Below are 26,475 nucleotides of genomic sequence, written 5' to 3' on the forward strand. Positions count from 1 at the left end.
TGTTGCGGAGTTCTGGGTGCAATGGTAATGGGACTCTGCAGGGGGGTCCAGGTGAAAGTGGTAGGGGCTCAGCGGTGGGTGGGTGGGTGGGGGAATCTGAGTGTGGGGGGCTCAGTGGAGGATCCAGTTGGAGAAATCTGGGGGTGAGTCTGACCTGGCCCCAGATGCCATGCAGAGGAAGAGGAAGTCTCGTCCTCCCCAGCCCAGCTGGGACTAGGAACCACTAGCTGGGTCTTCCCCAGTCCTGCCTCCTGGCCCACAGTGATTTGCCTCTCTGCCGGCTGCCCTGGGCACCTGAAACTGCTGGGGAGGGCTGCATGACCGTTCTTGTGCCTTCCCTTTGCTTCCCCATCAGAAAGTCATTTTTCTGTGGGGAAACAAAGAAATCTGCAGGGAACATAAATTCTGTGTATGTGCAATGGCACAAAATTCCCCCAGGAGTAATATAGCTGCTCCGTGTCAGGTCCTTGGGCTCCAGCCCCGGGGCTTAGGTTCTCAGACATCCCTTGTAACTCCTGTATGATAGAATCATAGACTCATAGGACTGGAAGGGACCTCGAGAGGTCATCAGTCCAGTCCCCGGTACTCACGGCAGAACTATGTATTTTCTAGACCATTCCTGACAGGTGTTTGTCTAACCTGCTCTTAAAAATCTCCAATGATGGAGATTCTACAACCTCCCTAGGCAATGATGGTACCATACAATAATGGGGGATAAATCAGTGCATCAGTTCAGCTCCCTGCCTAACCTCCTCGTTTAGGGTGAGACTAGGGTTGCGAACTTTCTGATTGCAGAAAACTGAATACCCTTTCCCTTCCCCCTGCCCTGCCCCTTCTCCAAGGCCCTGCCCCTGCTCACTCCATCCCTCCTCCCTCCTTTGCTCAGTCTCCCCCACCCTCACTCACTTTCACCAGGCTGGGGGACGGTTGAGGTGGGGGGGTGAGGGCTCCAGCTGGGGGTGGGGATGAGGGGTTTGGGGTGCAGGAAGGGGCTTAGGGCTGGGGCAGGAGGGTTGGGTGTAAGGAGGGTGTGAGGGCTCTGTCTGGGGGTGTGGGCTTTGGGTTGGGGCCGGGGATGAGGGGTTTGGGGTGCAGGAGGGGCTCCAGGCTGGGCTGAGTGGTTCAGAGTGCTGGAGGGGGCTCAGGCTCTGGGAAGGAGTTTGGGTCCAGGAGGGGACGCAGGGTGTGGGAGGGGGTGCAGGCTCTGGGCAGCACTTACCTCAGCACCTCCCTGCGGCTCCTAGGTGGAGGTACGGCCAAGTGGCTGTGTGCTCTGCCCCTGCCTGCAGGCACCACCCCCACAGCTCCCATTAGTTGCGGTTCCCGGCCAATGGGATCTGTGGTGCTGGCGCTTGGGGCAGGGGCAGTGTTTGGAACCTCCCTGACCGCCCCACCAGAGGGACTTACCGGCCACTTCTGGGAGCGCATGGAGCCTGCCTTAGCCCCACTGTGCCACCGACCAGACTTTTAACAGCCCAGTCAGCAGTGTTGACCAGAACTGCCAAGGTCCTTTTTTGACCAGGTGTTCAAGTTGAAAACCGGATGCCTGGCAACCCTAGCTCAGAGGCCTGCAGTTGGCTGGCTGTCTAATTAGTCCCACCCGCTGCACCTGGGAAAAAGACGGCAACTTAATTGGCTGAGCTTCATAAAAGGAGGAGTAGGAAATGGGAGAATGAACCTCCTTAGTAGCTCACTGCATTGTCTAGAGCTGGGGGCCAAGCCCCTCCAAAAGTCACATCCCATCCCAGAAGGCATAAAACCCGTTAGTTCAGGAAATACAGGAAATGTTAAGATTGAGAATAATCAAGGAGTCCAGTGGTCCCTGGTGTAGTCTGGTAGTTTTGGGACCGAAGCTAGCTGGGACTGCCCAATTTTGGGTAGATTTCTGTCAAAGAAACACGATTTCTGAATTTGATGCATATCTGATGCTCCAAGTCAATGGATTGCCTCAGTCAAGCCTGCTTTATCACAGCATTAGATCTAATTAAAGGCTATTGGCAAATTCCTCTTACTCCCACGGGAAAAAAACACCTTTTCTACCCCACTGGGTCTATTCTAATTCATTAGCATGGCCTTTGGATTGCATGGGGCCCCGGCTACCTTTCAAAGGCTGATGGAGCAGGAGATGCAGCCCCATCATCGCTATGCTGCAGCCTACCTTGATGATGTGATGTTCTATTGTCAGGACTGGCCCACCGAAATCTAGCAGGTGTCTTTCAAGCCCTATGGGAGGCCATCCACAGCAAATCCAAAGAAGTGCCTGGTGAGGAAATGGAAAACAAAATATTTGGGGTATCTAGTAGGGAACAGAAAGGTACAACCCCAGTGGATGAAGTTGAGGCCCTGGCAAATACACCCATATCAAGAACTATAAAGCAGGTCTAGGCCTTCCTAGGTCTTGCCGGGTATTATAGAAGATTGGTACCAAACTTCACCCGATTGGCTGCAGCACTTACAACCTTTTAAAAAATTAGCCCCTTGAGAGGTCATGTGGTCTCCCTTGTGTGATCAAGCATTTTGGAAAAATTAAACCGATTCTATGCAACAAGCCAATAATGCACAGCCCCAATTTCTCTCGAGAATTCGTTCTACGCCCTGACACCTTGCACCACGTTGTGAGTGCAGTGTAATCCCAAACCTTCCATGGACGAGAACACCCTACCCTCTATATAAGTAGAAAACTTCTATTCTGGGAAACATGATACTTGGTCCTTGAGAAGGAATGCCTGACCATACACTGGGCTGCAAAGGCACTGAGGTACTATCTGTTTGGAAAACCCTTTGTCTTGGTCACTGATGATGCGGCATTAAAGTGGCTCCAAACCATGAAAAACTCAAATGCCCATGTGACATACTGGTACCTACCCTTACAACCCTTTCAATTTTGAATAGAGCATTGACCCAGGAGTGACCATCAGAATGCCAACTTCCTATCATGAACTGAAGACTACTAGTCTAGGGGCCCTGTGGTGAGTGTCTGACAGCAATTAATCGGAATGGAGACTACTCTCCCTGGATTCTGTGAGAGCTCCCCCTCCCCCCCTCCCCGGCAGGATTTCCCTAGGGAGGGAGCTAGCTTTGCATCCTGGATTCAGCCAGAAGAGGGCGCAATAAGGTAGGTAGGCCCAATCCTTCACACTCCTTTCATACAGCAAGACCACGACTCCTTCAGCTACTGGGGCTCAGCTGACATCCTGACACATACCAGGGGTGGGGACTGGATAGCTCAGGGCAATTTTTTTAAAAATTGGGATATGATGCCCTTTACCTCTAGGTTACCAATTCAAACTGAATACAGGTCAACAGGAACCAAAAGCTGTCACTATAGGATAGCCGTTCAGTGGGCTAAATAAGATGACCATGGGGGCCCCACCACCCAGTTTCTAGCAGATAAGGATCAACAGCACAAAATCATCACCCCAAGAGAACAAGAAGAACTTGGTTTGTTTAGCCAAACCAAAAGAAGGCTGAGAGCGGATATGATTGCTTTCTATAAATATATCAGAGGGGTAAACACCAGGGAGGGTGAAGAGCTATTTAAACTAAAGGACAGTTCTGACATGGGAACAAAAGGATATAAACTGGCCAGAAATAAATTCAGGCTGCAAACTAGAAGACGGTTTCTAACCATCAGAGGGGTGAGCCTCTGGAATGGTCTCACAATAGGAGTTGTGGGGGCAAACAACTTCATTCATTTTAAGGGATAGCTGGACAAAATTGAGTGGGATTGTATGACAGGATTGCTTATGATGGTGGGGGACAGGGCTTGGAAACTCTGAGGGGGACGTCCCTTCTGGTTTATGTCTTATTTTCCTAAAGCTTGTGCTTCAAGACTTCAGCCAATCACCTACAGGGGGCAGAAAGGGATTCCCCCCCTCAGTGTATTATGGGGGTTTTTTTGGTCTCCTTCCTCTGACACATCAGAGATGGCCAAGGCTGGAGGAAATGGGACATGGCGTGGGGTGGGCCAATGTAGTGAGGTGACACCAAGAAGTCTTTCTCCAAGGTGCTTAGCTGGATGGTTCTTGTTCACATGCTCAGGATCTAACTGATTGCCATATGTAGGATTAGGAAGGAATTTTTCTCCAGGTCAGCTTGGCAGTAACCTTGGGGGGGTTTTGGCCTTCCCCTCTGCAGCATGGGGTGTGGACCACTTGCCAGGATTACCTGGGTATCTCTCAAGCAATTTTCTGCCACTGCTGGGAGCCTCAAGCACTGGTGTAGCTCAGACATTCCTATCTCTGCCTGTGGCACATAAGAGTCTAGTCTCGTGTGGGCTGTAATGCTTTGGTTTCATTTCCATTGTTGGTTCTAGAGTGCGGGTGCTGTCTGGTGTTGGTTGTCTGTGATATACAGGAGGTCACACTAGACTATCTGGTGGTCCTTTCTGGCCTTAAACTCTATGATTCTATAACTGTCACTGGCAGTATTATCAGAGAGGCCTAGGACTGGATGGGCTATGGAAGCTGAACTTACCTTCCACTGAGCTGATGCAGCTCCACCAGAGTTATCAAAGGCCAGTGATGGGAGAAGCACTGTATTCCAACTTCACCAGAGGCTTTTCTAATAAAGGAAGAGGGGGCGTGGAGAAGTGAAAAGCCAGAGAACAGTACAGTTCAAACTGTCTGCTTCCAAATCTAAATGACAGACAGAAAGCAAAGTGACTTGCTCTGTAATATTCTGCATTTGAACCAAAGCACAAAATGGCAGCTGCAGGGAGGCGCCTCCATTTTTAAAGATGCAATGCTCCCAAAACAGGATGGCAGCATCACCTCTCACACTGATTGCTACAGGATCACAACGGGACCGTTCCCCATGCAACATACAGCATTGCACAATAGGCTAGGTGCAATAATAGTTATTGTTTTACTTCTGCTGAAGCATCAGCCATTACTGAATACTGGATGCTGATTTAATGGACTAGTGGTCCAATGAAGTGAGACCCGTCTGTTCTCTCTTAACCAGGGATATGAGGGAAATGACAATCACATGCCTCTCACCTCTGAACACAATTAGTTCAAGACAAAGGATGTTCCAAGGTTTTTGTCTCCTTTTCAATGCAAACACATGAGAAATTAAATATTTAAATCAGCTTTTCTCTTCTCCCATTCATTTTAATCGCCTTCATTATTCAATGTACCAGACTCATTCTCCCACCCCCACATCTTTGCTCTTCCCACCACCCCTCTCGTATTCACTTCATTCGCTTATGGCCCCTCCCTGAATAACTGAAAAGTTATTACACAGGAGACAACAAGCGGCATCGCTTTTCCCCAACCCCATGTAAAGCTGCCAATTTTGGTTGGAAGTATTCCTGGAGCTGTTTCATCATATGACTTAATCGTGGAGACTCCAGGACAATCCTGGAGGCTTGGCAACTGTCCATGTCACACTTACTATAAGCAGCACAAAGTTGGGTAGCCCTACAGATGAGAGCCCCCAGCTAACTCAACTTAGTGAAGGACACTCAAGGAGGGGGGGTTACAATTAGTCATGAACATGGGGAAATAAGTGGCTATCGACAGCGTTAACCTAGAAGAGGAGGAAAGATAAGATGCAAGCCCGGGAGACAGCCAGGGTTCTATTCCTACACTTGCCACAGACTATGTGTGTCACCTTAGCTAAGTCATTTGATTTCTCAGTGCGTTACTGGCCTTGGGTGTAAAACAGAATAATAGTCACCTGTCTCACAGGGAGACTGGATAAAGCTGGGTGAAAAATGGAGGAACAATTTTGTGAAAAATTCTGAAGTTGTTTCTGATTCACGAGGTTTGAAATTGAACAATTTTTCATGCAACAAAAATGAATTTTCATTTCCCCCTGGTTCTCTCATTTGGCCACTGAGTGCATAAAATGAAGGATGCCCAGATTTTACCTCCTCCCCAAAGGGCACAGGCAGCCTTTTTTCCCTTTTGCCACTCCAGCTTTTCAAAACGTTTTGCCCATCTTTGAAAAGTTACCAAGTAGAAGATTTAGAGTTTCCTTTGCGTATTCAAAAAAGTTACAGAGTGGAAAATGGGAAGAAAACAGAAAAATGATGACCCCCCCCCAACATCAACATCGGAGGGGGGGAATTGGGAGAAAGAAAAACAAATTCAAAATATTTGGTTTATTTAAAAAAAATGGAAAAAATGGAAAAACTAAAATTTCTTGCAAAAGTTTTCAGTTTTGAAACAAGCCATTTTTCATCAAAGAAATTGTGAATGAAAGTTTTCAGCCATCTCTAGTTGCAAGTCTACATTCCTTTATGTTTGTAAAGCTCTTTGAGGTTTTTGCATAGAAGGTATCAGGGAAATACAAAGTATATTCTTCCCCTATCCTAAGGCGGGCTATACAGCTAAGGGTAAAGAAGTCAGTGTCTATACTCCCATTGATGGACCAAGTTCATTGGTTTATAATCTCCCCTGCCCTGATGAAGGAAAATAGAGTGGTCTAAACAATGAGGAGTCCTTGTGGCACCTTAGAGACTAACACATTTATTTGGGCATAAGCTTCCGTGGGCTAGAACCCACTTCATCAAATGCATGAAGTGAAAAATACAGGAGCAGGTATAAATACATGAAAGAATGGGGGTTGCTTTACCAAGTGTGAGGTCAGTCTAATGAGATAAATCAATTAACAGCAGGATACCAAGTGAGGAAAAATAACTTTTGAAGTGGTAACAGAGTGGCCCATTACAGACAGTTGATAAGAAGGTGTGAGTAACAGTAGAGATAAATTAGTATTGGGGAAATTAAGTTTAGATTTTGTAATGACCCAACCACTCCCAGTCTTTATTCAGGCCTAATCTGATGGTATCCAGTTTGCAAATTAATTCCAGTTCTGCAGCTTCACGTTGGAGTCTGTTTTTGAAGTTTTTTTGTTGAAGAATTGCCACTTTTAGGTCTGTTATTGAGTGACCAGAGAGATTGAAGTGTTCTCCTACTGATTTTTGAATGTTATGATTCCTGATGTCAGATTTGTGTCCATTAATTCTTTTGCGTAGAGACTGTCTGGTTTGGCCAATGTACATGGCATAGGGGCATTGCTGGCACATGATGGCATATATCACATTGGTAGATGTGCAGGTGAACGAGCCCCAGATGGTGTGGCTGATGTGGTTAGGTCCTATGATGGTGTCCCTTGAATAGCTATGTGGACAGAGTTGGCATCGGGGTTTGTGGCAGGGTTTGGTTCCTGGGTTGGTGTTTTTGTTGTGTAGTTGCTGGTGAGTATTTGCTTCAGGTTGGGGGGATGTCTGTAGGCGAGGACTGGCCTGTCTCCCAAGGTCTGTGAGAGTGAGGGATCGTCCTTCAAGATAGGTTGTAGATCCTTGATGATACACTGGAGAGGTTTTTAGTTGGGGGCTGTAGGTGACAGCTAGTGGCGTTTTATTACTTTATTTGTTGGGCCTGTCTTGTGGTAGGTGACTTCTAAGGCATTCTCTGCTGAAGGAGAAGCCCTGTTCTCTTCTGACACTGAGTACAGAGTATAGAAGCCCTACATGAATGTGTAGGAACAGGCACAAGTCATGAGTTTCAGTCTCTTTCCAACACCCATTTATTCAGGCAGACAATTGTGCATATGGGAGCAAGGAGGGGTGCACACCTCTCCCTCTTGAGTCCTGCAGGCCAGTAACTGTGGGCGTGCAGCATGGTATGAGAGGTTCCACAGAATCCATTCCCCAGGGATCCCGCTGGCTTCTTCCATCCAGGAGCTGCATACAGAGAGGGGAAAATGGCAGCTACCTGGGTTCTTCCACAGTTCTGTTTCCACAGTACTGGGTTATCTGGCTATTACTCCTTGGCACTCCATTATGTGAGCCTACTTTCCCCCTCTCTCCCAATCACCTCCTGTCAGAGTTGGAACCTTCCAGAAAACGTTTAGTTACAGAAGAGTCCGGTGAAGAGGTGAATACAGGGGATCACTTGAAAGCATCAGAACAAAAGCATAATAAAGCCTGATAAGATGGGAGGGGGGTGAGAAAACAGAGACAAAACAAACTGCATAGAGACAAGCTGAAAAACATGAAAAATGCATGAAACATTGAGTAAAACACCACAGCCTTCTGCAGCACATGTGATGTGGTCTCTGGCAGGTAGTTCTATTTTGATCCCCATTAAGAAATGTCTGTTATAGCCCAGGCAGCTCTGGCTGCCGCTACATAAACTGGGACAGTGTAAATACTCATACTCTGAGGCTCCATCTGCCTTGCAAACTGGATGGAGCACTACTGGGCAGGGAAGCAGCTTATAAAAAAAATGCTTTTCTGGGATCTAGGTTTTTAAAATCTATTAAAAAAACCCTTTCCACGTTCACCCCTTCCTGTGCCTTCAGGAGATGGTGGGAGCAATATTTCCAGAAAATACTTTGCAGATGGTTTCTTCTAGCAGGAACGCTGCCAAATCTGTGTTCTTTGTGATTGAGAGATGAACTTTTCTCAACCCTGCTTCTCTGCTTCCTGGAGCCGATACCTCACTGGTGGATGGTGCAACTGAGGGCTAATCCCTTTGACACTTCCCTTGGTCTTTCTCCCTGAAGTCACTCTCTGAGGACCAGATTTCCCTGTTATTAAGGATAATTAATCCCTTTGTTATCCCCCTTGGCCTCTTCCCTGAAGCTGGCTTCATAACCATGTTGCTCCAATGTTATACTATTGCAGATCCATGGATTTCACCTGGGCGCTTGGTTTCAATGGAGTCACATCAGGGTAAAAATAGAATCAGTGAATCAGGCTCAATGTCTCAGTGATTTAGGTGAATGTCCTCAATTACCCTCCCCTTCCTGTATCATAGAACTGCTGGACTATCTCACAGCTGTGCCATTTCTAGTAATCACAATAACTGTTCTTTCCCTACCATTTTTTCCTTTTATTATTAAAATAAGGAGGCCTTTGGGATAAATAAATGCCTCATTACTTTGTCACAATATTAAATACCTCTGGGTTTTTTAATTGAAGTCTGTGACTACCTATAATTCCTGGAAAAAGAATAGCTCAGAAGTACCCCTTGTCCATGTTTTGTGCTTGTTCTCCGCACCATTTTTCTCTTTTTGTTTTAAGCACGGCAATAATGTACTCAAGACGCAAAACGACAGCCATACCAATAAATAATAGTAATGCTTGGACTTCTATCGGCTTTTACTAATCCCACAAAATGCTTTGTGAACAGCCACGAGTTTAGCCTCCTATGAGACAACTACACAAATATTTGTCTCTTTTGACCTATGGGGAAACCGAGGCAGAGAGGCAATCTATTTTGTTCAGGGTCGCACAGTGAATCAAGTGGGAGCAGTGGGAATAGGAACCTTGTTTCCCAACCACTCCAGTGCTGGGTCTGAACCATCAGACGAGGTATAATCAGCACAGAGAGAGGATTCAAGGAAAACTAATTGCAAAGTCCGAACGCTTACCCTGGGAGGTGAGTTACTGCATGAGTGAATAACAGTCCACGTGGTATGAAAGTCTGGGCGGGGGGATTGATAACTCATATGGAACAAAGCCATTTTGGTCCAGTTGTTATGAATGCAGCATTGTCAACTACAATGCCAACCACAAGCATTCAAAAATTATGAGTCAACCTCCCACCAAAATCATGAGATAAAAAATTATTTTGGGTTCTTTTTATTGTTTGATTTTTTTTGAGCCTTTAGGTACATTGGGGGCCACATTTTCAAGCTTTCCTTTGAAAATAAAAGGGCTAAAATCTTATTTAAAAAAAGCTGGGGTTTTAAGTGAAATGTCAAGTATCACTAGACGTGCAATAAAATCAGAGCTGGCAGTGCTAAAACAGAGCACTATATTGTTAACTAGAAGCTGTAGGGTACCTACCAGGGACTGTGTGAATTTGTTTGCCCCAGGTTTGATCTGAAGTTTGAACGAGTCCCAAAATTTAATGTGGAGCTCATCTGCAAGCTCTAATTTTCAGGAACCAGGGCTGCTCCAATGTTTGTGAACCTGTCTGCAAGCCTGGTCTGAATTTCAAGCTTTGAGTGAAATCCAGATCTGGATGAACATGGCCCAGTTTCAGGTTTCATAATGAAAGCTACAAACAGCTGTGCTGACATGGGGCCAACTTCACCATCGCCTCGCTCTTTAAATGAATAGATTTCAAGGCCAGAAGGAACAATTCTGATCATGCAATTGGGCCTCCTGCATAACACACACCATGCAATTACACCCAGTGATGCCTGCATCAAGCCCCAATAACGTGTGATCAAACTAGAGCCTATGTGAATGATGTAAATTGCTACCACTCTGACACAGCAGTGGTTTATGTGTGTAAGTGACCATACAAGGTGCAGAGCCATAGGGAATCAGACCCAAGGTGCTTTCTATGTGTTCTGGATCAAAGTTCACAGAACATATGTAGTACAAAGTTATTGTACCTTCTTTTCACTTCCATATACTCCTGACCTTCCTCTGCTTTGAGAAACTTCTCTCCTCTCCAAATAATCCCACAATAATCCAATTAGCAACTGAACTTTCTGCCTTCAGTGCCAGAGACTATTGGATTAATAAAAGCTCCCACTGGCTGTGACCACTGCTCTCCTTAAAAGTGGAAGAGGACTGCATCTGTGAAATGAACAGCAGAAACAACTTTAATTAGTATCAAACCAACTAACTGGAGTCCCACTCCTTGCAGTGCCAGCTACAATTTATAAGATTAGAACTCTCGGACAAAACAAGGAGAAGAAAGGAAAGAGGGAAACGATGAGCATTTGTGCAGGGCAGGATACCATTTTACAGCTAATTAGGACATGAACTGTGTATATTCACCTCTGCTTAGCATTGCCAACCCTCCCGGTTTCGCCAGGAGTCTCTTGGAATCAGGCTCTATCTCCTGGAGGCTACTGGAGCCAAACCAGGAGATTTTAGGCTGCTAAAAGTCTGGCAGCACAGCAGGGCTAAGGCAGGCTCCCTACCTGCCCTGGCCCCGCGCCCCTTCCAGAAGTGGCCAGTACATCCCTGCCGCCCCCGGGAGTGGGCAGGGGGTCTCCATGTGCTGTCCCCGCCCCAGTGCCAACTCTGCAGCTCCCATTGGCCCAGCCTGAGCCCCCTCCAGCACCCTGACTCCCTCCTAGAGTTTGCACCCGCATGCTCTCCCACACCCCAACTCCCTGCCCCAGCCTGGTGAAAGTGAGTGAGCAATGGAGGGAGAGGGGATGGAGTGTGTGGGGCGGGGCCTCATGGAAGAGGTGGGAAAGGGGGCTGGGCAAGGGTGTTTGGATTTGTGTGATTAGATAGTTGGCAACCCTACCTCTGCTCCACATAATACACAGCTAGTCTACCCTTGAATTATCTCTCTGCGTCAAGGGTCCTACCGCCTTACCCTATTTCTCCATTTGGGCATTTGCAGTTTACTTCCCTGTCCCTGCCTTAAGAAAAGACTACAGAAAGAAAGTTAATGAAGTTAATATTGATTTTTTGGGGGTGGGGGTGAGGGGGGATTGTCTCTAGAAAGCTTATATAACCACCTGGAAAAAACCTCACCTTCCTTGCTAATTTCTTTGAAAAGCACTTTATTCTATTTTAATCCCAGAGAAAGAGACACAGCTCTACAGAGAGATACATACTGCATTTCAGTTCCCCCTGGCTTGTGACAATACGTGCTCAATGAGGACTGAAAGCCAAAGACATCTGCAAAGGACATGCTACCTGGAATGTTGAGGTGAAATCGATGCTCATGAAACTGAGGTAACAAATAGCCCAGATGGGAAGACACTATACAAACTTCCCATTCACCGTGCTAATGACCTCCGTCCCAGCCTCCTGCTAATTCAATCCTGGGCACCCCTCCCTGTTCTACCAATGCACCTAAATCATGACCTGCAGTTCCCCTGCTATCCTAGCCCTGAGACCCACCCCCTCCGACAGCTCTGCCAGTGCATTTAAATCCTCACCCGCATCACTCCCTGCTAATCCCCTTCCCGAACCCTCCAGCTCACAAATACAACCTTGCCAATGAACCTCAGTCCAGCTTTGCAGTGCCACCTGACATTATTGTTGCCCACTCTTGCAATTTTATTGTGAGCCGCAGGATATTTGGTGCTTTGCTTAAAGCCCCAGATCCTAATTTTTAAATTTTTATTAATGTGATGATGTGAAACCCTCAGATTTCATTTTTAATTTTGAGTTTTTACGTTTCTAGCCCTCACAGTTGCAAAGAAAAGCTTGAAAACCTGATTCCTGTCCAAAGAAATGTAAGCGTGTTATGACTTTGACATGTGACCACTTGTTGCCAACATTCGTACTCCTTATGACTGGACTCTGCTCTTTGATAATAAACTTATTCTTGTTTTCACAATAAATACATCTCAGGGCTGTGCTGCTAAGCAAAGTGCTGGTCCTGAGCTGAATCTTACACGCCGGTGTGTATTGTTCCTGGGGGGACAGGAGGCCCAGTTATTCTGCAAGTGTTCAGTGGATGAGGGGCTGGACACTGCTGGGAACCCACCGAGTATTCAGGGGTTGGCGTGTGACCTGTATGGTGAGTGCGAGGTCTGCTGAGGCCTGGATACTAGCATGAGTATCCCTTGTGCTTGCGCTGCCAGAGGCTGTTGGTTTCAGGGAGCTGATCCACAGCAAGCACAAAGAAGACTGCTTCATGCAAAGGGCAGGTAGTGGTAAGGTGCCTCACAACTCAGGGAGCATCCCAGCCCCCCCAAACAAGGGATTTATTTGTCCATCACTACAGTGTGTGCTCTCCTCCCTCTCTCCTTCACACACACAAAGTTTTCTACCGAGAGGGAGACAGAGACTCGGGGATGGAAGTTGTCATAGCAACCTCCAACTCTGCAGTTCCAGTCTTATGCAACCATAAGCAGGTTTGGAAGGTGCAAGGGGGCACTTGCCTTCTGGCAGAAGAATTGCTTTAGTTAGTTACAGTTCAGTTGAGTGCTGTGGGGTTAAATGGAGGCAATCTGTTTGCCAGAGCTACGGCACTTTCTTCCTGGCACAGCCCTTGCCCTCTTCGCTCACATCTCGCTGACGCTTGCACGGCGGGATTGCAAGCTTGTGTGTGCACCGCCCTCTGCCAACAGACCAGCCTTGTTCTTGGAAAGGCATCCATGCAAGCCATTTCCCACCACGCTACCAGCCAAACATGAGCATCCACAGCCAAGCGTCACACCACTTAAACAGGTGCACACAAAAAAACACCCCCAAACCACACCACTGTGGTGAGACTGGACTGAAATGCTGTCGGACCAGGTGGGCGTGTTACTGCTACCAGTCTCTGCGACTGCTTCATTGAAATGCAGCTCCGCAGCTCTGAGGACACAAGGTACAAAGTCTAAGAGTAAACGTGACTGTTTTTTGCTCTCCTTGCCACTTGGGAGCTTTGCTATTTAGCGTCTAAATCTCCAAGAAGCTGTTTTCTCTCCCTACCCCGCACAGAGGAGAAAGGCAGAGTGAGGCCAGGGACATTTGTCTGTCTGCACGCTGATCTCCAAGTGGATCTGCTGGAGCATGGTGGTGCCTGGAGTGCAAGCAGGGTTTTGCTTTCTTGGACCACATTTGCTCATTGCATCCTGGGGGTTGCCTGTTCTGTATTTTCAGACACAAAGAACAACCTGTGTCTTCTGTTTTAGAGCAGCGATTCTCAGACCTCAGTGGTTCAGGAGCCAAATTAGCGATCAGCGTTACCCAGAAGAGTCACAGTAGTGTGAATTCATTGTTTTATTTACTATAGTGCTATATATTCCTATTTAAACAGTATGATAGGGTAAATATTTAGCTTCTATATGTAATTCTCACAGCAAAATGACTGACCAAGTATTATTATTTTATCATCTACAATTGGTTAACAATGCAGTAAAAGCATCCTGACTGGTTAATAATTAAATCACAGTGTTGTAATATCATGTGCTGCGAAGAGCTGCAGGAGACACATTAAAGAGCCATTTGAGGCTCAGGAGCCTCAGTCTGTATCTAAATGAATTTTATTTCAGATGAAAGAAAACAATTGGAGAAGAATTCCAAAGTCACCGTGACAGAGGGAGTACAGTGACTCACCAACGCCCTGTGTCTGATCTAAGCTAAAACTGATCTCCAATATGGACAGCCTCAAAATGAAAATACAAGGTGGGTGAGGCTATGTCTTTGATTGGACCCACTTCTGCTGGTGAGAGAGACAAGCTTTCAGGCTACATGGAGCTCTTCTTTAGATCTGGGAAATGTACTGAGACTATCACAACACTGCATATAACCTTAAAATGGACAACCAGGCTGCCATTCTTAGAGATTTCAAGAGACCATACACCGAAAACAGATTCAGTATAACATTAACACGGCAATGCTGCAAACTCTTGTGATTTTACTGTAAGTCTTGCAATATCTGGTGCTTTTCATAAAGTCCCAGCCTCCAGATTCATATGCTTAGAGGACAATCTCAGCTTTCATTTAAAAAAACAAGGTGTCTAGACCGAATGGTATCAGAGAAAAGCTTAGAAATGTGACCCAAGCGCGATGGGTTGGACCCCGCACTCTCAGTCCGGGATGCCACCTGATGCACTAAGGTTTCACTGAGCCTGCCTGCTCAACTAGCCTCGGCCCCCTCCCCCTTTTTTGCTGAATCAGGCTTTCCGGCCTCTGGCAGCACACACACAGGTAGGGACGCACCTGTAGAATCACACAAGGTCTGCAAGCAGCTCTCTCTGGGGAGAATCAGCTAGGAAATTGCCTAGCACTCAAGTGCAGCTCCCCCTCTTGGGGAGTAAACCCAAACTAATATTGTCTTGCGCTGTATAGAAAGATCTGCTCAGCGCAAGCTCATAAAAATTCGCCCTCTCCCTTGATGTGGAGCGAGATGCACAACTTCTTGCCCCCCTCCCAATATGAATTACACAATCTGGGTTATGTTATAAACAAGAAATAAGTTTATTAACTACAAAAGGTAAATTTTAAGTGATTAGAAGGGATAGCAAACAGAACAAAGCAGATTACTGAGCAAATAAAATGAAACACACAAACTAGGCTTAATACACTCAAGAAATAGATAACATGTAATTTCTCACTCTAAATGTTGTTTTAGGCAAATTTCAGAGCTTCTGTAGTTTAGAGTTCCAGTTATTTCTCTTTACAGATTAGATTCCTGTCTTAGTCTGGATTCAGCCCTTGCCTTTCCCACAGCTCATTTCCTTTGTCTCTTCAGGTACTTTCAGCAGTCTTTCTTCTTGGGCAGGAAGAGTCTTGTTTGCCTTACTCCCCAGCCTTAAATAGAATTTAAATAAGGTGGGAAGCCTTTGTTTCCAGTGGGAAAGTACCAGAAGTCTCCAAGGTCACTTTTTACCAGGTGACATTATCACCTGACCTTGCAGTGTCAGAGCAACCATGAAACCAGGTTTATTTGCAATGTCCACAGGAAGGAACTCCCGGAAGATGGGGGATCTGCATCTTTGAAGACTCATTGTCTTTTTCCCAATAGCCCATTAAGGCTGATTGCTGGTGGGTGTCTCCAAATATAACCATAGATGTAATTATTACATAGTCAATATTCCTAACTCCAGATACAGAAATGATACATGCATACAAATTGGATAATCACATTCAGTAAATCATAACCTTTCCAATGATATCTTACATGAGCCATCTTGCATAAAATATATCTTAATTATGCCATATTCATATCAAAAGCATATTTCTATAAAGAATATGGAGCATCATGTCCCACCAAGTTCACTCTAGAAGCTCAGAAACCAGATGATAAACAGGAAGGACCCCCTTTTTTAAAAACCTCATTATTGGTAAGCCAATCTCATGATCTCTGGGGACTTGACTCATGATTTTGAATGCTTGGGGTTGGCCAACCCATCGGCCAGCACAGGAAGTGGAGGTGTAGGACTTTCCATATAGGCATGACATATGCATAAAGCCTTCTCTCTCCTAACTGTAATATCGTGACATCCCTCAGTGCAAAGGGCCTGCCAAAGACACCCTGCTTTCAGTTACATATTCAGTGAACATGGCCCACTTGCTGACTGGCTAAGCCATCAACCCTTTAAGCAAGGGTCATTCCTAGAGCAATATGACGTATTTGCATGAGGAAAGCCTTCTGGTCTCACCAGTAAGTGGTGATTCCACCCAAAGTTCTACCTGCTAGCAAGTAAGGCTCTTTTCCATTACAAAAATAATCACTAGCCCATGGGCTAGGACATTTTGCCAGCACTCAAACCTGGGCATTTACCATGGTGGTCTCTGTAGTTAAACCCTACAGCAACGCCGCACATTGCAAAGAATTTTGGGGTATTTCCAGGCCTTGATTATACTCTGCAGGGAGAGAGCTGACAGAGAGGACTTGGCAAGCAGACATAGGCTGCTCTGAAGGTGTAAGTCCACATGTTCATCTAAATAGTGCAGAGTTAAACAAACTGTCAAGAGCGTCCAATAACAGCTAGCAAAAATCCCCCAAGACCATCACAAATGTCAGCTGAACAGGGAAGGGTAATGAAATGTATGCAACGCTGCAACCTGACCTAGCTGCGATGGCCTAAGGAGAAGCTAACAGAAAGGGAAGGAGAGAGTTCAGCACATGGGAAAGGGCGAGGTGTGAAAGCAAAGAAAAGAAACACAGCCGTTTTTAAATTCCCCATTTCCTTGTTTGATTCCTGTCTCCAGGCCAGCACAGGTGGGGACTCAAGGAGACGTATGTCATACCTTACACAAGGGGGCCAGTCTGCAATAGACCCTACTCTTCATAGGGAGCACGTCATCACCCTATGAGGGCAAAGAGGGGTGAAAAGCATGGCCCTGCCTTCCTCTGCACTGCTCACTGGAACAGGGTGGACTTACTGGGGAGAGCAGGCTGCACTATCCTGTGCACCAAGCAGCTTGGGAAGGGTTTGTACAATCCTTAGAGTTCCCCCTAAGGCAGGGTGGCTCTTAACAACCCTTTACTCAAGGCTGCCGATTAAAGGCACAATCTAGGCCTCTTCATTATATGGCGTCAATAGACAAAAAGAAAAGCAATTAAGCCTTTGCCTTGGACAGCTGCTGAGCCTCTAATCACTTACAGATGGGAGGATTTTAGTTGTCAAGCACAGCTGCTCCTCGAGGCTAAGCATTGCTTACTTTTGCAGGGAGGCTGAAAGAACGTTGCAAATTTTTTTGCCAGCGGCTGTGCTCGCTCAGCCCAACCTGCGCTGAGGTGATCTCTGACCCAATGCCTCTTGCACCATACGTTCTCCTTGAGGTGGCCTTGGTGACCCGTATTGAATTGTGACCCTGGTCTGAACATCATGGGTAACCACAAGAATTAAATGCAGTGTCATGAGGGGCCATTTCATTGTCATGAGAGTGGCGATCACAGACTGATGATACAAGTAGCTGCTGTGATACTGCAACGTGTCAAAAGTGACGACAACATTATCACGCTAAGTTGGAAATGGTCAAGAAACATGTAACTATCTGTCCTAACTCCTCCCTTTAGTGATTCTGCTTCTGTGAACCATTGTCTAAGTGGCACTGAAATTTTACCTTGTGTCAGTATGGGGATGGAGGAGTCACTGCTGAATTCTTCACAAGAGGAATCAAGCCATCTTCCTCGTCAGCCATCTTCCTGCATTGAACCCTCTTCCTCATTGGCTATCACCAATCAAGAGCCATGGTGACTTGCCGCAAACCCCAAACGAGCACATGGGCATGATAAGGAAATCAGATTGTATGTATTTAAGAAGCAGGAGGATTCGATGAGACTTTTCAAACTCTCCGTTAGCATGTTTCATTTCCATCAGAATCAAAGTGTCAAGTCCTAAAAAACAACAACCCCAAACCCTAATGGGTGAATTTCATAATCAGATGCACTTCAGGACCAGCTGAACAGTACTCCAGCTGGGCTTCTTGCTGTGGAATTACATGGGGGCCATCAGAGTTCTTTTCATTGTTCCCAGCCTCCCTACTGAATGGCCTGAAATCTCACAAGCACTTGACACCAGCCATTTTCTTTAATTTACCTTGATTTCTAAAGCCTCTTTCAGGTGGGAGGCTAGCAGGGCTGCTTTACATCTCTGTTGTGTTCCATTGTCTGCAGTTGTCATGAGCACTAGGGTATGTCAGCAGAGAATGTTCTCAGGAATGGTCGAGCTTCAGTGCTCTACATCCGTCACTGCAGGGAATGGCTGGTTTGTAGCCATTCTGGAGTTGACGTCCCTTAGCATGAAGCCTGGTCAGTGGGAGCACTGTTTGTGGGGGAACCTACTCCAGTCCCAGCGTCTCCCAGCAGCAGGTGCTGTAGAGAATGGCACACACGCACAGGCTCTAGGGCACAAACAGCTCCACCGTTCCCGGCTGTCCCCAGATGTTGGGAATGGGACAGATTTTACTTGAGATGCCCCATTGCCCACCATACAGAACAGGATTCTTCAGAGACTTTGCTTCCAATAGCATTTGGGGGGCTCTATGAATTACTTCCCCCCCTCCACCCATTTCCTTCCCCTCTGCTCCATCCCCCAAACTCTGCTCTTGCCTCCTGGTGCTGGGATGATGCAAGCTGTTCCTTGCTGAAGCCTGGCACCTTTCCCCTAGGTAAGCTGTGCTGCTTCTCCTGACTCTTTTTGAAACCAACCTGGCTGCGGTAGCTGCCAGGCTTCAAAAGGAAAACATCATTAACAAAAAATGGATTTCTCTCACCTCAGAGATGGGCAGTGAATATTTTTCAACACAAGATGTGCTAATTGGCACCTCTGTAACCCCATGATCCTTCCTTCTGGGCAAGCTAACGAACATATTAATATTATTATGAAACCCCAGAGTGAAAGAGGGCTTGGCACACCTCCAGCACTCAGAAGAAACACCATATCTTCTCCAACCCTCAGTTATGAGTGAACCGAACACACATGCCAATGCATGTTCTAGGGCTCAAGTCAGGAGGGACCTAAACAGATCAGAGACTTGGCTGGAGAGAAGATAAATAACATGAGTTTAATGTAGGAAAATACTAACTAATACACCTGCGGGAAAGCAATCTGAAACACAGATGCTCAATAGGAGGGAGAACCCCAAAGCAATAGAGATGAAGAAGAAATTGTGGGTGGCAAGTCAGTCTTGGCTTTACAATCCAAATGTGGCAGCCAGGAAGAAAACGGGCAATTCAGTTTTGGGTTGAATACACGTTGACGTCACATCACATATAGAGAATTAATAAATTCCTCTCTGCATGGCTCTGGCACACTTACACTTGGAATATTGAATTCATCTGTGGTGTGGTCACTTCATTACCAGAAAGATATTGGAGGGTGTTAAGAGAAGAACAACAGAAGTGATTAAGGTGCTGTAAGTACAGTAACTCCTTGCTTAATGTTGTAGTTATGTTCCTGAAAAATGTGCCTTTAAGTGAAACGATGTTAAGCGAATCCAATTTCCCCATAAGAATTAATGTAAATGTGGGGGGGTTAGATTCCAGGGAAATTTTTTTCACCAGACAAAAAACTATATATTATATAGATATACACACAGTATATGTTTTAAACAAACAATGTAATACTGTTCACAGCTATGATGATTAAAAGCAGCAAAGAATCCTGTGGCACCTTATAGACTAACAGATGTTTTGCAGCATGAGCTTTCGTGGGTGAATACCCACTTCTTCGGATGCCTATGATGATTGTGAAGCTTGGTTGAGGTGGGAGAGGGTGGGCTATTTCCCAGGGAATGCCTTGCTGCTAAACCAGTGGTTCTCAAACTTTTGTACTGGTGACCCCTTTCACATAGCAAGCCTCTGAGTGTGACCCCCCCGTATAAATTAAAAATACTTTTTTATATATTTAACACCATTACAAATGCTGGAGGCAAAGCAGGGTTTGGGGTGGAGGCCGACAGCTCGCGACCCCCTGCATAATAACCTCGTGACCCCCTGAGGGGTCCCGACCCCCAGTGCAAAATGATGAACTAGCACTCGGCTGAGCCCTCAAGGGTTAACACATTGTTGTTAATGTAGCCTCTCACACAAGGCAGCATGAACACGAGGGAGGGGAGACAGCATAGCAGACAGACACACACCTTGTGTGTGTGTGTGTGTGTGTGTGTGTGTGAGAGAGAGAGAGATGCACACTGCCCCCTTTAAGTACACTGACCCACTCTTAATGACATTGTCATTTTAAGTGGATCAGGAAGTTGAGACAGCAGCTGCTGCCCCAAGTTCTCTCTGTCTCTCTCTGTCCCCTGCTCTATATGGAGAAGGGGTAAGCGGGGTGCAGGAGCAAAGGGGAGGTGGACAGTCTGGCATTAGTCCCCCCCTTACCACCCTGCACAACAAGCAGGAGTCTCTGGGAGCAACTCCAAGGCAGAGGGCAGGAGCAGCACATGGCAGTGGGGAGGGACAGCTGAACTGGTGGGCATAGGCGGCAGGTTATGTACATTTGCGGTGCTCGGGCTCCAGGAATATTCAGGGCCGGGTGCCCTGCTCCAGCAATATTTGGAGCTGGGTCTCTCCCCCAGCCCTGCCTGGATCGAGCCCCGGCCCCCGCGGGCCTCCCCACCCCGCCACATCCCTGCCTGGAGCAGGTCCCAGCCCCCACCTGCCACCCCTTCCCGTGTGTCCCCCCCCACCGCGCCGCGTCCCTGCCCGACAAAAAGCAGCACGCGCCTCTCCCCTGCCTGCTCCTGCTGCCGGAGTAGAGCCGCTCCCAGCAGAACTGCTGTCTGCTGCCCCAGGGTCCTACTGCCTGCCCGCCACTAATGGCAGGGCAGGCTGCCCTTACCCTGCCCTTCCGCCCTAGCCCTGAGCCTCTCCAACGCCCCAAACCCTCATCCCCAGCCAGAGCCCTCATCCCCCCGCACCCTAATCCTCAGCCCCAACCCTCATCCCTCTGCACCCTAATCCTCTGCCTCAGCATGAACCCCTCATCCCCAGCCCCAGCCAGAACCCTCATCCCCTCGCACCCTAATCCTCTGCCCCAGCCCTGAGCCCCCCCGCATCATGAATCCCTCATCTCCCTGCACCCTAATCCTCTGCCCCAGCCCTGAGCCCCCCCACATCATGAAACCCTCATCCCCAGCCCCACAGCCCTCACCCCTGCACTCCCTCCTATCCCCAAACTCCCTCCCAGAGGGTGCACCCCCTCCCCCTTCCCACACACCCCTTCCCACCCCCAAACTCCCTCCCAGAGCCTGCACCTCTCACCGCTTCCTATGCCCTCACCCCCAGCCCAGAGTCTGCACCCAAACTCCGTCCCAAAGCCTGCACCCCTCACTCTCTCCTGCACACCCACCCCCTGCGCCAGCCCGGAGCCTGCACCCAGCACCCAAACTCTATCCCAAAGCCTGCACCCTGCACCCCTCCTGCACCCTAATCCCCAGCCCAGGATCTGCACCCCAGACCTCCCCTCCCCGCCAAACCCCTCCCAGAGCCTTAGGCAGGTGGGGGCAGAGTTTGGGCGGGGGCGGAGTTGGGAGGGCGGGTTCTGGGCACCACCAAAATTTCTACAAACTTGCCACCCATGGTGGTGGGAATTGCTAGCCTGCTGGGCGGCTGCAGCACAGGGAACTTAGAGGAGCAGGGAGCTGATGGGGAGCTGCCAGTCCACCCTGGTTCCAAGCCCCCACCAGCTAGCTGCAACGGGCTGCTCTTCCTGCAAGTAATGGACAAAGCAGGCAGCTGCCAAACGACCTTAGAAGGGAGCACTGCACAACTTTAAACAAGCATGTTCCCTAATTGATCAGCAATGTAACAATGAAGCAACGTTAACCGGGACGACTTTAAGTGAGGAGTTACTGTATTGATTTATAAGGAAAAATTAAGGCTGAGATTTTCAAAGGGGCCTAAGGAAGTTAAGCAATCAATCCCCATCAAAATTCGATGGGTGTTGGGTACTTAACTCCTTTACTCTCTTGTAAAAATCTCAGCCTAAGTGCCTGACTCAACTCCCATTGTAGGCAGTGGGAGACTTCCCACTGATTCGCATTGGAGCTGGACTGGGTCCTAAGTGTGCTAAGTACATAGGGTGAAATCCTAGCTCATTGCAGTCAGTAGGAGTTTTGCCATTGATCTCAATGGGGCCAGAATTTCACCAATACAACTTAGCTAAAGGATTGTATGGCTAGAGATGACTAATGTTAGTGTAGACCAGTGGTTCTCAACCAGGCGTATGTGTCCTCCTGGGGGTACGCAGAGGTCTTCCAGGGGGTACATCAACTCATCTAGATATTTGCCTACTTTTACAACAGGCTACATAACAAGCACTAGCAAGGTCAGTACAAACTAAAATTTCATACGACTTATTTATACTGCTCTATGTACTATACACTGAAATGTAAGTATAATATTTGTATTCCAACTGATTTATTTGATAATTATATGGTAAAAATGAGAAAGTGAGCCATCTTTCAGTAACAGTGGCTGTGACACCTTTGTATTTTTATGTCTGATTTTGTAAGCAAGTCATTTTTAAGAACATAAGAACAGCCATACTGGGTCAAACCAAAGGTCCATCCAGCCCAGTATCCTGTCTTCCGACAGTGGCCAATGCCAGGTGCCCCAGAGGGAATGAACAGAACAGGCAATCATCAAGTGATCCATCCCCTGTCACCCATTGCCAGCTTCTGGCAAACAGTGAAGTGGGTAACTTGGGGGTATGAAAGACAAAATCAGACTCCTGAAAGGGGAACAGTAGTCTGGAAAAGTTGAGAGATGCTGCTATAGAGAAGGGTGTGGTATAAAATTTAGAGCTGGTCTACATGGGAAAATTATACCCCTATAAGTTAGGTGTGAATTTAAACCAATACAATAATACTAACACAGCCTCTTGTGTGAATGCTCTTATACAAGAGAGCCATTTTTGTTGTTTGTTTAGGGCTTGTTTTCACATACAGTGCTACACCGGTGCAGCTGCGCCACAGTAACTCTTCAGTGAACACGCTACTATGCCAGTGGGAAAGCTTCTCCCATCGGCATACTGTAGTTAATACACCTCCTCAAGAGGCAATAGCTATGTTGATGTGAGACGCTCTCCCATCGATATAGTGCTGTCTGCACAAGGGGTAAGGTCAGTGTAACTACATCTCTCAGCGGTGTGGATTTTTCACACATCCCTCCCCCTCCGAGCGATGTAGTTATACTGACATATGTCTGCAGTATAGATCTGGCCTTAGTTTATATTGCTTAATTTATGGGAAGAAGTTTAAGATGTTAAAGATTAAGTTTAAGAGTATCCACATAGGCAGTTATAGCTGTATAAAATGGCATTTCTTTATGTGGCAAGGCAACTTCATGTGGCTGCGGCATCTTTAAGACCTGGAACATTTTGGGTGCAGAGTTCAAAGAGACTTGTCAGGTGGAAGCAGTTGCAGCTGGAAGATGGTGGGAGACCAAGACTAAGAATGAAGTGGGGATGGATGTAGCTTATAAACAAGTGACCGTCTTACTGTGCTATCTTGATTATTTTGCCATTTTATTTTCTTGCTGTCATTAGGATCCAATTAAATACACTGTGGTTAAAGTCTATGGCACGAGTGATAGGGTGCTTGGAGGGCTGGGCGGTCTAGCAGTTAACACACCTGAGCTCCAGCCCCTTGTTTCTGCCAGGTTAGTAGAGGGGCTTGGTTCCTGACTCTAAGCTTGGAATCTTCTGGCCTCCACCTGCAACGGGATGGCAATTGTTAAGAGGATCTGGTAGGGGAACCCATAGCTCCCTCCCCATTGGGTCCCAGCCCAGGACTCTGTGGGAAGCAACACTGGCAGGGTCCTCTCTGCAGAGAGGACAAGAATGCTTCTCTGGTCTACTTTCTACCTATGTTCCTTCAGTTTGGGCCATGGCCCCTATAGTCCAAATAGTCAGAGTCCAAAAGAGCAGGGCACTGCGGTTCTCAAGGGGGTGCGGGGGAGGGTGGTAGGAGAAGGCTCTGCCTCGGGGCCTTACCCACTCTGTGGTTCCCTCTCAGGCTCAACCTTCTGTCTGGCTTCCTGGAGAAGTATTCCCCTCTCCTGTAGTCTGTTACCACGCTTTGCCTGGGCTTCTGAGTGCCTTTTAACCCGCTCCTCCAGTCAGCGCATGCTCAGCAGGCCCAGAGAGACGGGGCTACCTGGGCCCAGTATTGTTTTTTAACCCCTTTGGGCCCAGGGTGGAGTTTGTATACCCCATCACAGCATGGCTGGCTAACTGGATTTTGAAAGAGACAACATTTTGTAGGTAAAGGTTTTCGGAGACGTGCTGATGACCCCATTTCTTACCTTGATCCCTTCAATTCACTACACCTAGTAGATGGGTGGCCCTCAGAACTGGGACTCTTGCTAACATGCTCAGTGTTAACGAAAAGCATTAGCAAATTGGTTGAATAGGTTTGACCTAGATGGAGGTTTATGCAGAACTAGCTAGGACTGCTCCCAGCACACACTGGGTCTCAGACTCCCTTCCCCAGGTTTTACATTTCTCCTAGAGCTGTTCTAAAGTTCTGTGATGGTGGTGGGACTTTCCAGACTGTTTCACTATGGGGGCACAATGGGCAGCCAGAGAGAAGGCAGGACAGTATTCTGGTTCACTCCCCACATGTCCTGGCTTCAGCCCACCTGGAATTCACTAAATGGAGCGCCTTCAAACTGAGCCTAGCTGATGCTGGCCCTTCATCTATCAGACAACCCCATCTCCTTATGAGGGCCGCAGCGCTCACCCATCCCCCTGAACAGATTGTGCCTCCTGCATTTTGCCCCACTTTGCAGCTTGGCTTTTTGATCTTATACATGCCCCACTGCCTAAATCCCAGAATGTTCCTTCCTCATCCCTTCTCCAAAATCCAAGAAGTCCCTTTTTATATTGCAGCATAAGCCTCTCTCTACTTCTGGGCCCTGCTCCCCTGGCACGCAAGCTGTGTTCTCCTGTGGCTATACTTCCAGGCTCCACCCTGCTAGCCCCAGTGAGCTGGACTGGTTTCCAAAGTGAGAGTGAAAAACCACCCTGAGGAGGAAGAACTATAGGAACTCTGTAAGAGCGTAATACCAACGAAGTGAGGAGGCCCCTCTACAGTGCCATATGCTGCGGCATTGCCAAAAAAGGGAAGAATTACCTCCACCCATGTCCCCAGACAATCACTCTTCTATTCTCTCTCACTCGCTCGCTCTCAGCATCCTGTTCTCTTTTTCCTACAGGCAGTTCTGTAGCAGCACATCAGTCACTCTCTGACTCAGCTTGTCATGATGGATTCACCCTCCTCATTATTTTACCCGTTGTTGGTCTCTTTTATTCTGGTTCTTATTCCGTGCCCATCACCACATGGCAGGCATAGCACAGGCATGTGCAGACTGGGAGGGCAAGAGGGGGACAAATGTGGATGAAAGCCACCCCTTTGTCCCACCCGGGTCCAGGATTGACCAGGGTCTGCCACAAGCTTTGGGGTTGCTCTAATTTACAACAGCCTTACAGCGTTTGCCTACAGGCTGAGGTACCGTCCGGGACTTTTGTAGCAATGGGCACTACTGAGACTCCTCCCTCCTGCCACTGGCTTTGCACCCATCCCCATAGACTGAGGCTTTCAAGGCGCTTGGTATGGGGCCAATCCTTCCCCAACCACTTGTAGTGCCTTTGCAATCCTTTCACCACTGCAGCAGCATACAGGGGCTGGAGCAACGGGGGTGGAGGGAGGGAAGAATCTCTCCCTAACGCCTGATTCTCAGAGGTGATGAGCACCTGCAGCTCCCATGGACTTTTAGACCTTAATATTTGAGTGAGAATAGAAGTCACATACCCCCAACTCCACCTCCCCATTACCCACTTACTGCCATATCTCATCCAGATTTAACTCACTCACATGCACATCCATTGTAAGGTCTTGCTGAATCTTTGTTGGGCCCCATAAGAGTCTAACAGCAGCAATTCAATTTAAACTTTTGGCCCTCATTAAAAAAAACCCAGGGAACTTCCTAAACAAAAAAACTTAAAGGGTTCAGGTTGAAATTGCGTTTCACTGGACTCCAGCTACCACTCAAAAAGCAATGATATCTTGATTCTTTACAAAAATGCTAAACCTTTAAAAACCACACACCTCTCAGAAACCCTGGAAATATTCTGAGTGAGGTGATACGTCAGCTGGAGAGAAAAAAAGGAGCTGAAGGCATAGTACAATAGATGCCATGAACATGTCACGCCAACAGCTTTGTACTGGTATGCGAGAAGTTATATAACAGAGCACAAGGCCCTCGTGAAGCTGTGGAATAATTAGTGACAGAGTTACGATTGCTGACTAAGGACTGTGCATTTATGAATGTGGATTAAATCATTCAGGACAGGAAGCGTTTGGGACAAATTTACCATAATAAGTAGAGAGCTGAGCTCGATTCAACTGAAGCTGTGCACACTGCTACAACGGCACAGACCCATCTCCAGATCTGTGTCTAAAGAAGAGATGGTGTGTGCAGTAGCCAGCTAACTGGGCAGTTGCCCTCAGGATTCTTGAATGTAAACAGCTATGGTTTGCCCTGATCACAATTTTTTTCCTGTTCAGACAGCAGTGAAAAAGATCTATAGACTTAATTACTGACAGAAATTCCCAGCAGGGATGGTAATAATTCCTCT

General features: G+C 47.3%; 1 protein-coding gene across 7 annotated transcripts in view; it reads right to left on the reverse strand.

The window, feature by feature from the left end:
• RASD2 (RASD family member 2) overlaps positions 1-26,475 on the reverse strand; it is a 74,895-nt gene that overhangs the window by 11,655 nt on the left and 36,765 nt on the right. For 4 of the 7 annotated variants that reach the window (XM_045020094.1, XM_045019977.1, XM_045019767.1 and 1 more), the window contains exons 1-2: positions 4,477-4,565; positions 2,159-2,260 (exon numbers count right to left, since the gene is read on the reverse strand). The gene's annotated coding sequence lies outside the window, so the exon portion shown is untranslated. Of the gene's footprint in view, positions 1-2,158; positions 2,261-4,476; positions 4,566-10,365; positions 10,553-17,928; positions 17,980-26,475 lie in introns of those variants that run through there. The other 3 variants (XM_045019902.1, XM_045019842.1, XM_045020164.1) reach the window with 3 other exon arrangements.

The sequence above is a fragment of the Mauremys mutica genome, chromosome 1 (genome assembly GCF_020497125.1).
Source record: "Mauremys mutica isolate MM-2020 ecotype Southern chromosome 1, ASM2049712v1, whole genome shotgun sequence".
In the NCBI taxonomy this organism is placed as follows: Eukaryota; Metazoa; Chordata; order Testudines; family Geoemydidae; genus Mauremys; species Mauremys mutica.